The sequence below is a fragment of the Conger conger genome, chromosome 9 (assembly GCF_963514075.1).
Source record: "Conger conger chromosome 9, fConCon1.1, whole genome shotgun sequence".
Taxonomy (NCBI): domain Eukaryota; kingdom Metazoa; phylum Chordata; class Actinopteri; order Anguilliformes; family Congridae; genus Conger; species Conger conger.
In genome coordinates, this window is record NC_083768.1 from 43,966,835 (window position 1) to 43,983,099 (window position 16,265).

A 16,265-nucleotide genomic window follows, 5' to 3' on the forward strand; every position below is an offset into this window, starting at 1 on the left:
AAATCGCCATGGACACCGTCACTTCAGACCGTTGTCATGACAACAAAACCCCCCCACCCCACAGCCCTAAATGTAACCAGTGGGGCCCCTCAATTACAGTTTGTTGTGGTTCTCCTTTGCTTCATGCGTCCCGTCCACCTCTTTCTTGTCCAGTCTGCAGCTGTGCAGTGAGACCCTACCACCCTGGCCCCCTGGAAAAACTCCCATCACTAGACCCAGTTTTGTGTGATATTGCTGTTTCAGTGCAACTGTATTACCAACTGGCTGCGTTGCAAATTTGTTGTCCTGGGAGCTGTGGCCTTTATTACAGAGCTGATGGAGCAGCTAATTGCACTGCAGCTTATTTCAATTAGCGGTTAGTAGCGCTATTTAAGGAGGCCCATTTACAGTAGCAGGGCCGGACAAAGACTAGGTAGGGTCTTTCTGCGAGAGTTCTCTCCCCTGCAGTTCCTGCCATTCACTCCTCCTTCCTCCTTCCTGCTTCACTCGATTCTCACGCTCAGGGATTCTCGGCTCTCCACTCATCTCTCATCTCCATCTACTCATTTGGGCTTCACCGTGACAACATCTCTAAGTCCATGTAAGTGTTTGTTTGATTCCTGGAGGAGCTAGATATTGGGTGACATGCATGCACCATGAAAGCCCTTGGTCATCAAAACACCTTTCTCTGCCTTGCAAGGTTGCCCCTCACACACAAGACAAGCCTGGATGAGCCAACCAAGGGGACCAAAATAATTACCCAGGTCTGGAATGCACTTTCTCTGTGTTCTTTTGCATGGTAAGTGACACTGCATAAGACCCTGCCTGTGCCAAACCAAATGTGGAGTCTAGCCATGATTGTGTCATCCCCAGAGTTTCTGTTAGCAAGGGTAACGTCCTGTCCTCACACACTGACAGCTCCACTGGTTGTTCTGGCACTCTGATCAACCAAGCTCAAGAATCCTGTTTTGCACTGTGGTGCAGCCAGTCCAGATCTCTCGGCATGTACAATGCACCAGTGCCTGGATGCATTTGACTGCTAGTGTATGCGGTGTGGACTATCGCAGGAAATCAAGTAGTCAACAGAGTGATGTGCACCACTGGTTGTGAATGGGCAGGTGAGATTGTATGTGACCCAGAAACAAATGCACACACAAAAAAATGCACACAAAAAAAAAAAAAAAAAAAGTGGCCAAAAGTGGTTGTATGATATCTCTGATGTCTGTGCTGCATGAGATTCCACCACCAAACTCATTTCAACGATGCATTCCTCAACAGGGAACATGTTTTAATAAATATTTTATTAAAAACTCCAAAGATCTTAAATCACAAAATAAGGTGCGTTAGTCATGGAAATTATATATCCCGTTAAACCCGTTATATACCCGTTAAATTTACCAACCACGTTAGGCATGACTTTTTTTCAGCATCTTCACCACTCACGACTCTCTCTGTGCTAAAATTATGCCATACCACCACCTTGTGGACACACGTATACTGTTGTAACTTCACACAGTGATATTACTTTCGATTGTAAAACAACCAATGAAAATTCTGAAGGATTTTTATAAAAGCCCAGTTATTATTTATACGGAAATCAACATGCATCATTTAATGCAGTGCAGTCGTTTTCGCTAAAGGTTTGCAAAGGATGTTGAGAAATTTTACTGCAGCTGCCAACCTTTTGTAAGTTTCTTCACGCATATCTCTGTTAGCTACGTGCACGTATATACATTGATTTAACCAACTGATTGACGCATAATACTGTCGCATACTGTAAAATCGGGTACGCATTTCTTTTCTTTTCTTCAGATGAGAATCTGAACTCCCCAGTATGAGTTAGGTTATGAACTGTTGCGTTACGCCCTTCCTCGAACCACATCGTGACGTCACCAAACGCGTCTCTGTATTTTTTGTACAACTATGCAAAGCAACAAGATACAAGGATAGGACGAGGTACACTATTTTCTCTATCAACGAATTCAGACATGCGGAACATCAGCACAATTTCGATCATTTCATCTACACTCCGTTAATGGCAGTTCGACACCAACCATTCAGTAAGTTTTCTTTTCGAAAGAGAAAGAAACGCTAATTAATTCATTGCTATTCATGTGGTGTGCGTCCGGTTTCAAAAGAGCCTACGTTACAACGATGCGATTGAGTCTGGCATTTGTAGAATTTCATGATATAGCAAACGTATGGCAAGTATTAACATTCTGTATCCATACGTTATGCAGAAGTCAAGCATTGCGCTGATTAGGTAGTTTTTGTTAAATAAGTTCTGTCGTGCCATCATGTGTATTTTCCTTGGCTATAACAGTTGTGCAATAAAGAACTCGCTGTCAGTGTTTTCGAATTTTATAGTTTGTATAACTGGTATGAAATGCAAATGCCGTCGATATCATGTATTGTAGACAGTTGCCATCAGGTTCTTATAGTTTAAAAGTTTTTTTTGTTATTTGTAGACAATAGCGCAAGGACCAATGGCCTTTCACCCGAATATTTTAGGGTTGGCTCCTGCACCAAATTTCTGACGTGGCTATGCCATGATCTTTGATGTATCCATTGTAGCAATAGTAGGAGACCAACACCAAGATATGACTGTCTCGGTGCAAAGTTTAGGCTTGGACATTTTCTATGAATCTTCTTTTTGCACAATGAAACACTTCACCCAGTGAAACACAGTTTTGTGGCACGCGGCTGCGAACGCGAATACAGTTTGCAGCAGCAAATGGGTGCATCAAAGTAGTATCTTTACACTGTCACAAAAACGAAAACAAAGCTCACTAACTTTATGATTATCTAGTGCTGACTGTGTGATTAGGAGCAGGGCACTTGCAAGTGCTCCATATATGCCGAATGTGGTTGTTTGTTAACTCATAAAGGTTACAGGAAACCGGATGTGTAGGCTACTTATGTCTTGAGTGTATGTAGTGAATGAAGAGTAGTTTTGCCCCAAATCTGTCTGTCTGTAATTAACCCCGCTCTGAGGAACGAATTCAATCAACATTCGTTTTTAATTTTGATTCCGAAAAAAAGTGTAATTGCAAGTTGTTTCTCTTTCTTTCTTTAAAAGTCGAGAAGACACCAGGCTCTACTGCAGGGGTCTCCAATCTTATCCTAAAAGGGCCGGCGTGGGTGCAGGTTTTTGTTTTAACCCAGCAGTAACACACCTGATTATACTAATGAACTAATCGTGGTCTTTAATCAAGACCTAGATGAGTAGAATCAGCTGTCTTAGTCCTGTGCTAAAACAACAACCTGCACACACACCGGCCCTTTCTGGATAAGATTGGAGACCCCTGCTCTACTGTCTTGCAGTTTTGAATTATGGGCAATTCCAGCATTACGGATGTGAAATTTGGACACAAAATGACAAAATCCCTCAGAAATAATACTCTTCTTACATGATAAAAAATGTTAATTCATATTATCGTAGCACCTACTTTACTGAGGGAAAGGGGCAAAATAAATAATATAATATCAGACATTTTTTGCATTATGGGTGTGACACAAAAAGACAGTTTTTTTGGGGGAGATTATACACTTTCAAAAAGCTCTTTGAATTTGAAAGTCTAATGCAGAAAATCTGATATCCATGTAATGTAGGAGGCTTGGCTGAATATAAAAATAGCAATTTAGAAGATATTTATATCTGTTTTGATTTTTATGAGGTGATACCAGCGTTATGGATGTGACACCATTGTGTTATGGATGTAACATGTCTGAAATGCACTTTGTTTGACGATTTACTTCCCAATCAAATTTTATCATGACACATTTGAAATGGTTTTGAATATCAGTTTTGACATTAAGAAAACCATCTGAAATGGTTCGGAATATTTTCAAGGCCACCAAATAGCATTGATTTTCAATGGTAATGGGAAAACCTTTTTTAAGTTCAGGTAGACATTACTGTGGAATACCCTGATAACACTTTCTGGCATCACATTGCCTCAATTTTCCATTGTTCAGATTTTAACTATGGGATAGAGCTTGGAGTGATATTAACAGTTCCTGTCTCAGGAAGTCAGTCATGTGTCCACAGTTATTCAAAAATATCACGTGCTGTTTGTGTCACCATAAACATTACATTACATTACAGGCATTTAGCAGATGCTCTTACCCAGTTCAACAAAGTGCAAATCAAACAATTTGAACCCTTGAAGAATACATCAACTTACCAACTAACATACCATGGTTGACAGCTAGAATACCCAGAGTACAACAATTCTATATATATATATATATATATATATATATATACACATATATATATGTATATGTATATATATATATGTATATGTATATATATATATATATATGTATATATAACTATATATAAATGCCATTATAATCTGTGGCATGCATAAGCAATGCCATATATAAGTGCCATTATAATCAATGGCATAAACAAGTTAAACCAAGAGGTACAATGCTCTTGTACGAGGAGCAGAAGTACTGATGTGAAAATCACAGTGTTCATCAAGTTTTGCAACAGACCAAATCAAATTTGTTTAGTAATGATTTTCTCTCTCATCATATTGACATCTGGGGTGGCTAAACACTGAAAAGAGAGTAGAAAAGAAAAGATAATCATATCGTCAGCGAGAAAACTTTGTCTGGTCTCTTGTAAATTCATTCAAAAAAAGACAGCTCTCAATTCTATTCGTTTGAAACCCACATATTGTACACTATTTGTTGGGCACCCTACGAAACTGATCAGTAATTAGATTGTAGGATGTGGCCTTGTGTCCAAGTGTACTTAATACGATGCTGGGGTGAAACTAGTGCAAACACCCTAGACAGCATGAATTCAGCTCTTACAGAGTACAGATGAGTGGAGTGGGGACCATTCTTACTCTGTGGGAGTTGATTTACTACCAGCTACTCTGTGCTGGTAGTATGTGGTACACAACACGTCTTACCCAATGCAACCTTTCATTTAAGGGTGGCCATTTCTGGTGTCTTATAGGGAATAATTGTCATTGTAGTGTATGCCCAATCTGAAATTATTTTAGCCGACAGTAGAAATGTGATCTAGGTAATGGCGATGCTAAATGCGATTTCTTCTTGCAGGTTCATTTGGTAGTAATCATGTAGCTTATTTAGTTTTGTAAATTGACATAAGTCGAGTCGTCATGTGATGATCTTCTTGCAGGGTGACTTCATGGGTAGGGGTTTGGTCTAGTCCTGGATGGAATGTTTCAGGCCTGGGCCCAATCCCTGCTCTGTATACACTTATTTTTAATGTGAATATGTATATTTGTATGTAATTCTGTATGTTTTGTCTGGTGGCATCTAACACTGCTGCTGACACTGCTATTAATTGGGACCATGCTTCTCTTCAAAAAGAGGTTCTACCTCAGTGAGATGACCTGGTGAAATAAATAAAAATAACAAAATGTAAAGTCTAGGGACCTGAATTGTTTGCTCGTGTCGGGGGCGCTGTGTTGGAAATACGTGACATTTAAATGGCGTTGCGTTTCCTGTCTGCCGGTGGAGAGGAGGGAGGGGAAAACCACACGCTCGGTGGGGAGTGTGGTCTTCAGATGCTGCCGCGCACGCGGGCCTATCGGAGGCAGAAACAGCACGCCCAAAACAAAGTGCTGCGCGCCCAAAACAACACGCTCCCTCTCCACCTGGAAGAGGGCGACGCACTGCACTGCAAATAAACAAAGACAACTTTAAATATTTAATAGCCATATGCTCAATGCGTTTCTTCTTTTATGCCCGTTGGACCATGATTCATCAAATGGTTGGCATTTATATTTATATCATTAATCGTAGTTAGTACTCAGAAATATAGCCTGCTGCAGTTTTACCGGAAAAGTGAATTAATCTCTTTTTGTGGAAAACTGACGTAATTGAATAGTCTTGACAAATGTAGAGGGAAATTTTCAAAAAATGGTTTTTGTATGTTTTACAAACATGTAGTATAAGTATGTATAATCTGTGTTTTAATACATTAAGACAGTGTGTCAAACTGCTGTGCTGACTGCAGCTTGCGACAAGTTGATAAGGGTTGGCTGGGTTTTGGGCTGTTGTTGACTGAAGAAGAGAGATATTCAAGTGGGGGAATAACCTGTTTCAGAGAAAAGATAACGTATGTCATCAAGCCCTGGCTTCTGTGTGTTTAATGTGTTCACACCAACCCAGCCAATGAGCAATTAATATGATACCCTTTGAAATCCTTTAGAACATCTTTAGAAATCTTTAGAAATTGCATTGCACCTTGGACATTGTAAGACTGGTGAATGCTTAGACAACTTCAAATTCTGTTGTGTAAGTGAAGCAACAGGCATAAAAAGGGACTGCCCCTCTTGCATTTGGGGGGAAAGTGTCGGTGAGCACATACCCTCATTCTTTATTGGCTTGCAAGTACGAATAAAGTCTTAAAATGCTCTTGTTGTGTTGAACCGGGTTCTTCACCCCCTGCTGAAATAGGAATAAGAGGATATTTCCACGACACAGAATACCCTAGACTACTGAACGTGTAGGCTGATAATTCAGTTGTTCACCTGGCTTTTTATCAGAAAGAAATGAGCTGACGATCTCACTGAATGTTGTGTAAAATATAAAATATTGGGCCACTTTCATAGACGCAGATTAAGCCTAGTCCTAGACTAAATGCAATTTTGAATGGCCATTCCCCATGCAAAACTCCATTTAGACCAGGATAAGGCTTAATCTGTGTCCGTGAAACTGCCCCATTAAGTCTCAGAAAAGGACCTTTCTGAATCTGTGGTTGTTTCCTTCATGCCCAGGTCACCCAGTACGCTCAGGTAAAGATCTGACGGCTCCTTAAGTCCCGCCTCTGAGGCTGAGGGAAGTCTGTGAGTGGACAGCACCTGCTCCTGCCCCTCCTGATTGGACAAGCGGCCTGCTGAAGAAAGCCCCGCGCGCCTTCCTGACTTCGAGCGGCGGTGTCCAGGGCTGGAGCCAGCAGCACCCTTCGCCTTTCGGGAGCCCGTCCCACACTGTGACACTCGGGTGAGTGTTTGGCTGAACTTAGCCTGGCTTCTGCTCTGGGGCAAACTAGTCACTCAGCAGGACAGAACGCCTCACCCGCAGGGTCTAGAGATGGAGGAGCTGTGGGGATTGAGTGAGAACTGATGCTGATTTGATGGCCGCCAGCTGTAGCCCCAGCAGTCCAGTATTGAGCTGCTACAGGTGGTGGAACTCTGGGCAGTGGCCTTGAGGTTAAAATGGCCGCCCTGCTACCAGAGGGTTTGTGGGTTAATTTCTAAACTGAATCATTGTAGATAAAAAAACCCAAAAAAACAACGTGCTACAGATGCACCAGTATGTTTACACAGCAGAGGTTTGCGATTGGCGTTGTCATATTTAGCTTTCCTGAAAACCATTCTGTCTCTTGCCCCAGGCTTTGAGTCGAGAAAGACCACAGAGGTTAATTGAATGAGAAAGTGAACCCATAGGAGTGCCTCTGAAATGCCCTTGAAAGTTAGCTAACATGAATATCTCTTACCTTTAAAGTGTAAGATAACAGCTATGCGATTAGCTGAACTTTCTGCCGAACATTATAATGCTCATGTAACAGTCACTACTGGTAACTGAAGATACCCTGGCTTCAAATTTAGAAAAAAAAATGCATTCCAAAGAACTCTTCAAACTGTTAAGGGTTCCCATAGCAAGCTTCAACACACAAATACTTGGAGAGAGTCTAGGCATAAAGGTTGTTGGAAAGTTGTTTCCAGTGCCTCTGAAGCGTCTCTTTCTTGCCACCTCAGCGCACCAGTAAGCACATACTCTCACACGAGTGCTGGGAGCACACATTATTGCATCAGCAGTGACGGAGGGCTGAGAACCTTGTCTTCGTCTCCTTGCGGCCGGCCTTTCACAGCACACTCGAGACAGTGTAATGTGCATAATAATTTTATGTAACCTTCCTCACGTAGCTTGTTATGTCATATCTACATTTGCTGGGTGTGTATAAATGAATTGTATGTGAAGGAAGCTGTGTCAGTGAGTCTGGATAAAAGCATCTGCTGAAAGGCCTAAAATATGCGGAAATGCAAAGTAGCAAACCCGCCATTTTGGTGCATGAGATTCCTCCCCTGTCGCCATTAAAACTGTTTTCATTGCCAACCAGGTAGCATATCCCCCCCCATCCCTTCTGAGGTGCATGGGTCAAACTTGTCCTGTCAGCAGGTCGAAGCATTTGTACCCCAATGCAGAATGATTTACAGTGAACCAGTGTTGGGATGCTCTGACACTCTGAAAATGAGATGGGTTGCTGACAGTGGAGGTTTTGTGTTTCACAGATCATAGGGTTCACAGTCAGGCTTGGTCAAGGTTGTCGGGTTAAGACCAGCTTTGGGAATTTGGAAAATCTGTACCTCGCAAGACTGTTCTGTCTGTACTTATGAATGACTGCTCCTGGAAAACAGAACTACTCATTTATATTTTCCATAAATAGTGGGGTAAAAGTGGCATATGTTACTGTGTATTTGATCTATTTTCAGGGAACTTGTGGCTTGGAGCAAAATGGTTGAGGACACCTTTTGAGTCATACAAGTGCAAGCTATGCTGTTCCATAAAACATTCAACTCCATTACCTTGTTTTTCAGTGACTCTATTTCAGTGCACTTAACAAGCCATTGAGTTAGAAAGCAAACAACAGCAGTAGATGTCTTTACACTTCTGGTTGCATAGTATTATGTGCAACCACACCGATAAAAATCAGGCGACCTGTAGCCTGGTTAAGGTAAATGACTGGGATACGTGAGGTCGGTGGTTCTAATCCCGGTGTCGCCACAATAAGATCCGCACAGCTGTTGGGCCCTTGAGCAAGGCCCTTAACTCAGCATTGCTCCAGGGGGGGATTGTCTCCTGCTTAGTCTTATCAATTGTACGTCGCTCTGGATAAGAGTGTCTGCCAAGTGTCAATAATGTAAAAATGCCTAACTTTGGACCTGCACCTGGATGTCATTCAGAGACGGTCGGGGAGGGTGGATATTACGTCAGCGGCTTTGGCTCAAGGCTAAAATCTCTGTCTGTCTCTTCATTTATTCAGTTGGCATATTCTCTTATCTCTTGAGTGAGGTTTCTTACAAATTCATGGTGATAAGATGCAATAAGTTCAAAGGTACAGAAAAACAAACAAGGTCTCAACACGGTGTATCTGTACGGGTAACAACTAGGCCAACGACTGTTTGTGCACTTTGTAAGACGGGCGGCATAGTGAGCATTAGATATGAGCGGAGGAGCCCTTTCTGCGAAGCTACTGCTGCCCTCTGCCCTTTTGAGAGGACTCAGCTTTGAGATACACCGCAGTCTGTAAGTATTAGGACTGCGATACAACTCTAGCTCTTTTATGCATGTATTAATGATGAACCTTAACACACCTATCCAAGAAACATTTGAGCAGCCAGTTGACCAATTACTTTTGGTCCCATAAAATTTGGGGGACTATGTTTAAAACGGGCTGTTATTTCGTGTCACTGTCCAAATACTTATGGACTGCACTGTAGGTGCCGGGTTTCTCCCGGGGGCACGGAGGACGTCTGTGAGGTTTCCACCCGTGCCTCCAGTGTCACAGGGACCCCACAATCGATGGGGGGGGGGGAGTGGGCAGGACCTCCTGCTCAGCGGGGCTTCCAGAGACTGATGCATTTTAATGGGCTTCCCCACCTCTCATGTTTGTGCTGCCGGCTGGTGTCCAGTCGCGTGTTTGGGGGGGGGGGGGGGCTGTTTGCACGGAGGGGGCTCTCGGGTGTGTGTGGAGGCAGGGCGGCAGCAGGATGAAGACACAGGGGGTCCGGCTGCCACTTACCTCCAGCGCCGAGCAAAACATCTCAGCTCAACTCAAATAAAGTGCCGTTTGCTTCTTCCAAGAAATGGGATGGTGCTATCCAAGGGCATAAGTAACATTGCGGTGCAAATCAGTGGATCTGTATGAGACATGAAGCTTTTTTAATGCCATATAAATATTGAAAATTATGAGGAATACATTGCCTCCAGGATGTATAAACCAGGCAAGGCTTATGTTTTCTGGAGGAAGAACATCAGTAGGCTTAATTTATGGAATATTCTAAAATAATAACCATCTTAAATGATGAAAAATATTCTCAAAAGGGAATATATTTGTTTTTTATTTTGCTGGGGTGTGGAGTAGGCCCTTCTCCCTGTGGAGTCTCCTTTAATTGAATCACCTGTGAGATCCTTGGTGTATTATGCTCTCTGGTGTTTGGTGGGAGTGATGGGGGAGGCGTTGCACACTCTCAGCCAGTTCTTACTGACTCTCCCATGAGGGCAGTGTTGAGCCACTGTCAGACAGCGTGTGTGTGTGTGTGTGTGTGTGTGTGTGTGTGTGTGTGTGTGAGATCATGTGAGTGCGTGTGTGTGTGTGTGTGTGTGTGTGTGTGTGTGGCTGTGTGTGCCTGAGCGTGAGTGTGTGTTTGATCAATCGTGTGCATGTGTGTGTTGTGCGTGCGAGAGAGAGTGTGTGCATTGGATGTACATTTGTATACCAATGGTACATACAAGCCTCTGCCAGTGATATTCAATAATTAATATTTGTATTTCCAGGGTAATTATCTACAGCACACCTTGTCTCATCCTCCTCCCGTTCATGTAAACATGTGGGAAAAATCAACCGATTCCTTTTCCCAGCCAACGGTTCATGTAAAAGTTAGGAACTGCGCTGACATGCCACTGAACCCACCAGCCCTAAGGTCAGGAACTCAATGACCTCTCGCTGCTGTGCCAGCTGCCAGAGCGAACAGCTGTCTGCTGGCTTCCCCCAGGTGACTCGCAGTCTGTGATGGGAGGAGGAGAGAGGGAGAGAGGGAGAGAGGGATGTTTGACAAACACGAGTGTCATGTGTGAGAGTCAGGTGGCGCATTAACAGATTACCGTTTGCATGACTTCTGCTCGTTCTTACATCATCGCGTCGCAGTTTACCGCTCTCTCCAACAACAAGCCTCAAGCACATAACCGCATTCTGCTAAACCTGAGCCAATGAGCCAATCAGGGCTCTTTAGCCCGGGCCGGCCGCTGCCTGTGACAGAGCACGGTCTGCAGGTGCTGACTCACATGCCGGGGACGGCTGTCCATCTGCGCCGGGGCTGCCATTTTGCCACAGTTTCTCTTTTTGGCATGAGGAATGTAATAAATGACATATAACCATACAACAAAATTGAAAATTGAAATAATTATCATAATTCAAAGCAATAATAAAATGTAATAAGTGATAATTACACCTTCCTATATGTATTAATTCATACCTACATAATTGAGCAGTTGAATGTATCTTACTCCTGGAAATGTTATAATCAGCTTCGACGTGTATTTCTTTGTCCAGTATTTTTCTTCATTAATTTAAGATAAGTTATGCATGCAAAAATATACCTCTAAAAAACAGTGGGCACTCAGTGAAGGTTTGAAACGCACTAGGAATACTTTACCATGCAGTGGCAGTTGCGCCCCGAAACTATACTTGGATGCATTGCATTTATTTTGCAGACATTTGCATTATTATGTGCACTTATATAACCGTGAGGTGTTTGGTTTGGTGTTTCTTGCGATGACTGGGAAGGTTCCATCTATAGAAATTCAAGCCATGTTTTTACCCCCAGTTGTTTCACTTCGGATAGATTCTTTCAGTTCTGGTGTGTTAAGGAGCTGGGGGAAATACTTGAGACTCCAGTAGCATATGGAGACCCTACGAGGGGTATGTCAGTCCCTTCCAGTTCTGTTGTATCCGCCTGTACTCTTTTACTGGAGGAAATGTATCTATTTCTTACTTCTTAATAAGCTAGTCTCTGAATTGAAGTGTGCTGGTGGCCTGTAGTGGCCTTTCCCAGCACATGTCTGGACTAAAGGGGTTATGCAGTGATGATGTCACAGGCAGGTGAGCTAGACTTAAAGTCAAGGAGGCCTATCGGCACGGCAACAGGTGCAGAGTTCTCTGCTCCATGAGACGCCTTAGCACCGAAATCCCGACTGTCCGTCAACATCCGATTATACCCCATGCTAACAGAGTCCCCTCAACCACTGCTCTCATCCCTTGAATGATGTCAGGTTGCACACGTCAGTTTTTTGGCATCTTTTCGGCGCCGTTTGTGCCTAATGGGTTCATTTCAGTAGTATGATGCCGCCTTGGAGATTGCATTTGATGAAAGAAAACGGATCTAGTTGTCACACTTCAGTTGTTGGACAGCAGCCATTTTGACTATTCTTTAGCCTTTATTAATTTAAATGCTTAATTTTAGTAGTAAGCCTATTCAACTGTGACATATTCTTATCATTGCCCTCTTCAATTTGACATATTTACTAAATCTTTAAAAACATTTTACAGTCCTGAGACATTTGAGCATGGTCTGGTTTCTGTTAATTTCTATGAATTTCCTGTGAATGGTCGTCTGTCTGTAAGCGTGTGCGTGAAACACCCGGTCATTTTAAGAGGAGGTTATGTGCCAAGCGCTTCGGTTATGGCCTGATCACTCTCGCCATCTTCAGTCGAACTGCCACATCCCTCAACTTCCTGGGACGTTTTCCATTAAAACCCGCGGCGGGTTGTCTGGTGTATTAGTCATCTGGCGGTCGCACTGAAGAGGTGAATATGTTCTCTGCAGTGTGGCTCTGTGGCTGTCCTGAGGCTTTCCCTTTCAGAAGGGGTGAGGAGGGAGCGTGGTCACTGGGTAAGGGGTTGCCATGGCACTCATTTGCATCTCAGATACAGTATGTACAGTATCACACCGTTGATGGTTTTAGCCACTTAAAAAAAGAAGGTAACTGGAAATTTAAGCCAACTGTTTAATAATTCATGCCACATGCCATCAAAATAAAGGATTATGATTGCAAGGCTTCAGTTTAATTTGAGGGGAAATGAAATATGAACTGCTGGGTGTCAGGAATTGATTTCTCATTCTGTGAGTATCTACATGGCCTCAGATACCATAGAATTCCCACAAGGGCTCCGGTACCATAGAATACCCACAAGGGTTCAGATACCATGCATTCTCGGAAATAAATTGACAGTGAAGGTACATTTTAGTTCACATTTCCCATATGTACCATGAAAGTGCAGTAATGTTCCCTTTGGGTGCAAATTAGTATATTTTCCAAGCAAAAAAGTTACTAATTAGTTATATATTGCTTAGTTATATATAATTTTATGCACCTATATGTTATCACCCCAGTGACGAGCACTTGTCCCTTTTAGGCAATTAGAATATCCACAGGGGCTCAGATACCATTGAATACCCACAAGGGCTCGAATACCATAAAATTCCCACAAGGGCTCAGATACCATAGAATACCCAGAAGGGCACAGATACCATATAATTCCCACAAGGGCTCGGATACCATAGAATACCCACAAGGGCTCGGATACCATAGAATACCCACAAGGGCTCAGATACCATAGAATTCCCACAAGGGCTCGGATACCGTAGAATACCCACAAGGGCTCAGATACCATAGAATACCCACAAGGGCACAGATGCCATAGAATACCCATAAGGGCTCGGATACCATAGAATACCCACAAGGGCTCAGATACCATAGAATACCCACAAGCACTCAGACACCCTAGAGGACACCCACAAGGGCTCAGATACCATAGCCTACTACCAGTGTCTGGGCATTAATACGGTTGTTTACTGTGCAACATGGCCATTAGATGGAAGCTCACCCATTGCTGCAGTGCTCATTCATTTCACATTACTGTTGTTTTACAGCAGCCACACAAGGACATGAATACTCAAACCCTTGGCCCTACCTAACCCTTCTCCATTCCCATGCTCGTCCAGAGACAATGGGAACCGCCTCATTTTCATCTTTTATAATGGCCCAGCGCATGATCTTACACTGGGAAATGTGCGGGTGCATTTGATGTCGCACAAGCCCCATTGTCTCCATTCATGTTCTCTTTCTCATTGTTAGGGCATCAGATTTCACTCAATGGAAAAAAATTTAATTCCATTGTTACTCTGCTGTGATGTACACAATCAAACAAGAAAGAAAAATGCAGTGAAAGGGAGTAAAACTTGGATTTTTCCTCCTCCTTAAACGAAAATACAAAATGCATAACATACGGACATAATTTGACGTCTCAATCTAATTTATAATTCCAAGAGAGACTTGGTTATGTTTATGCAGGCATTCTTACTTGCTCTCTGAATTGTTTTAAACAGAAATAGTCGGTCATGAGGCGGTCATGAATGCGCACCTCGTGTAACCTCCACGTTTTGGAGGGCTGCCCTGCCCCGCTCCGTGACTCCATCGCTGGCTCGTATGCCGAAGGGCCGCGCCGTGCGCTCTGTGCGGAGCGGCCGCTGATCTTCAGGGCTTAAGAATGTTCTGGATTAGGCCCGCTCTCGCTGCGTTGTTGTTCACCTGTTCCCCAGGCTCTCGCCGACCGCCGCACCTGTTCAGACGCGCAGATCTCGGGCGCTAATCCCGTAAGCCTGTCCGCGCTAAGCGTCGCCGATTCCTCACGGTGACGCACTCTCCGCCGGCTCCGCGTGGCTGGAGCAGCATTGACAGTTTGGTATTGACCCAAGTGAATCCATCCTTCATTATCTTCTTCAGTGGAGCATGCTTGTCAATGGAATTTAAAGTATTTATAAAATGGCTGACGGTCAGTTCAGTATCTGCGTTCTTCAAGGTATCAGAAAGCCCAGTATAGTATAGCTCCTTCAGAAAGGCTTGATTGAAAAATATTTCTTTCATGAAGTATACGTGAAGAAGTCTTTTTTAGTTTTCTTCACATATAAATACATGGTACTGGTCGCTGACAATGGTCGCTGACCCTGACATCAAACACCTCACTGGCCACACATTTATCTGGTTTCTTACATAAAATCAGATCATTTAGAGATGACTTATTAGAATCCCTAAATTTTGGACGTGTGCATCCCTTGGTTAATGGTGTGACATTAAAATAGCAGCATAACTCTTTAAGATCATCTGATGCATTGGTGTTTAGTACCCTTTGCATATCTTTTTCATGGTTTCCTTTTTATCGCAAGAGGATCTTATTTTGAGAAATATGACCTTTGACACATACCATTCTGCAGTTGCACCAGATCTGCGTGTTAACAGGTCAGAAGAAGACTGAAGGGTGATTAGGACAACCTCAAGTCTTTTTGCAAAGGAGAACGAGGAGCCTCCTCGTTCCGAGGGTGGAGGTAGCCGCGATGCTTTGTTTTTCTAAACGTGAGCAACGCTGAAACGCTCGCGCGCTACGGAGAGCATCTGTCCATCAGCCCTGACTGAAATAGAGCCCTCACCCATCAGAACAGGCATGCTCCGTTAAGTAAGAGATAATCAGAAGGATCCATTAGCCGTTCTGTGTTTTCGCCACGCAGCTGATTAGCCGCCTTAAAGCAGCTGTTATATAATGCCAGTGGCCCGTGCGGAGGCTTGGAGCTGCCTGGCTTATAATAAGGCCGCAAAGCCTCTTGGTTTGATCTACAGTAGGGGGGGGTGGGCGCACTCCTCTCATGCAAAGGGTGTGAAAGGGATCAGAGACCTCACATTTTCTGCTGGAGCTGATAAGGCAGTTGGAGGGTGCAACCATTCAGGTACCCTGAAAAGGGAATTCTGTGGAAGCAGTATACTGCAATACATTGTGAATACGTGGGCTTGTCAAAAATATTGATTGAAATGTGTTTCACGGAAGTGGAGTATATTGCCTCACCTAATAAATACCTAATAAAGATTGCAATCGTTTGTTTATTTGTCCATATATTGTTACAGTATTGTTATACATTATTAGTGTTAGTGTTATACATTATATTTATTTGAGTATATTTCTTCTAACTTTATGAATGAAAAATGAATGTGCCCTTTGAATTTTTTTCTGGAGAGTGTAGATTTTCTTGAAAGAAAAAATGAGTGCAGCGCTTTTCTGCCCCTGACAGATGAAATGCCCATCGTTCTCACATGCCCATATCTCACTCTCATTTTACTTTTTGTGAAAGCTCAACAGTCAGGCTTTAAGCTGCAGACCCTAGTTTTCTCCCAGCGAGGGAGCGTTTTTACCCTTGGCCACAGTGGTCCTGTGAGTGTGTGTGTGTGTGTGTGTGTGTGTGTCTGAGAGAGAGTGTGAGTGTTTGTGTGTGTCTGAGTATGTGTGTGTGAGTCTGTTTGTGAGTGTGTGTATGTGTGTGTGTGTGAGCGTGTGTGTGTGTGAGTATTTGAGTGTGTGTGTGAGTGTGAGTGTTTGTGTGCGTCTGTGAGTGTCTTTGAGTATGTGTGTGTGTGTGAGTCTGTCTGTGAGTGAGTGTGTGTGTGTGTGTGTGTGTGTGTGT

General features: G+C 43.3%; 1 protein-coding gene across 1 annotated transcript in view; it reads left to right on the forward strand.

Moving 5' to 3' along the window:
• Window positions 1-1,904: 1,904 nt before the first annotated feature.
• ncaldb (neurocalcin delta b) overlaps window positions 1,905-16,265 on the forward strand; it is a 33,319-nt gene continuing 18,958 nt past the window's right edge. Inside the window, exons 1-2 of the mRNA XM_061256467.1 lie at window positions 1,905-2,039; window positions 6,750-6,975. The gene's annotated coding sequence lies outside the window, so the exon portion shown is untranslated. The remainder of the gene's footprint in view (window positions 2,040-6,749; window positions 6,976-16,265) is intronic.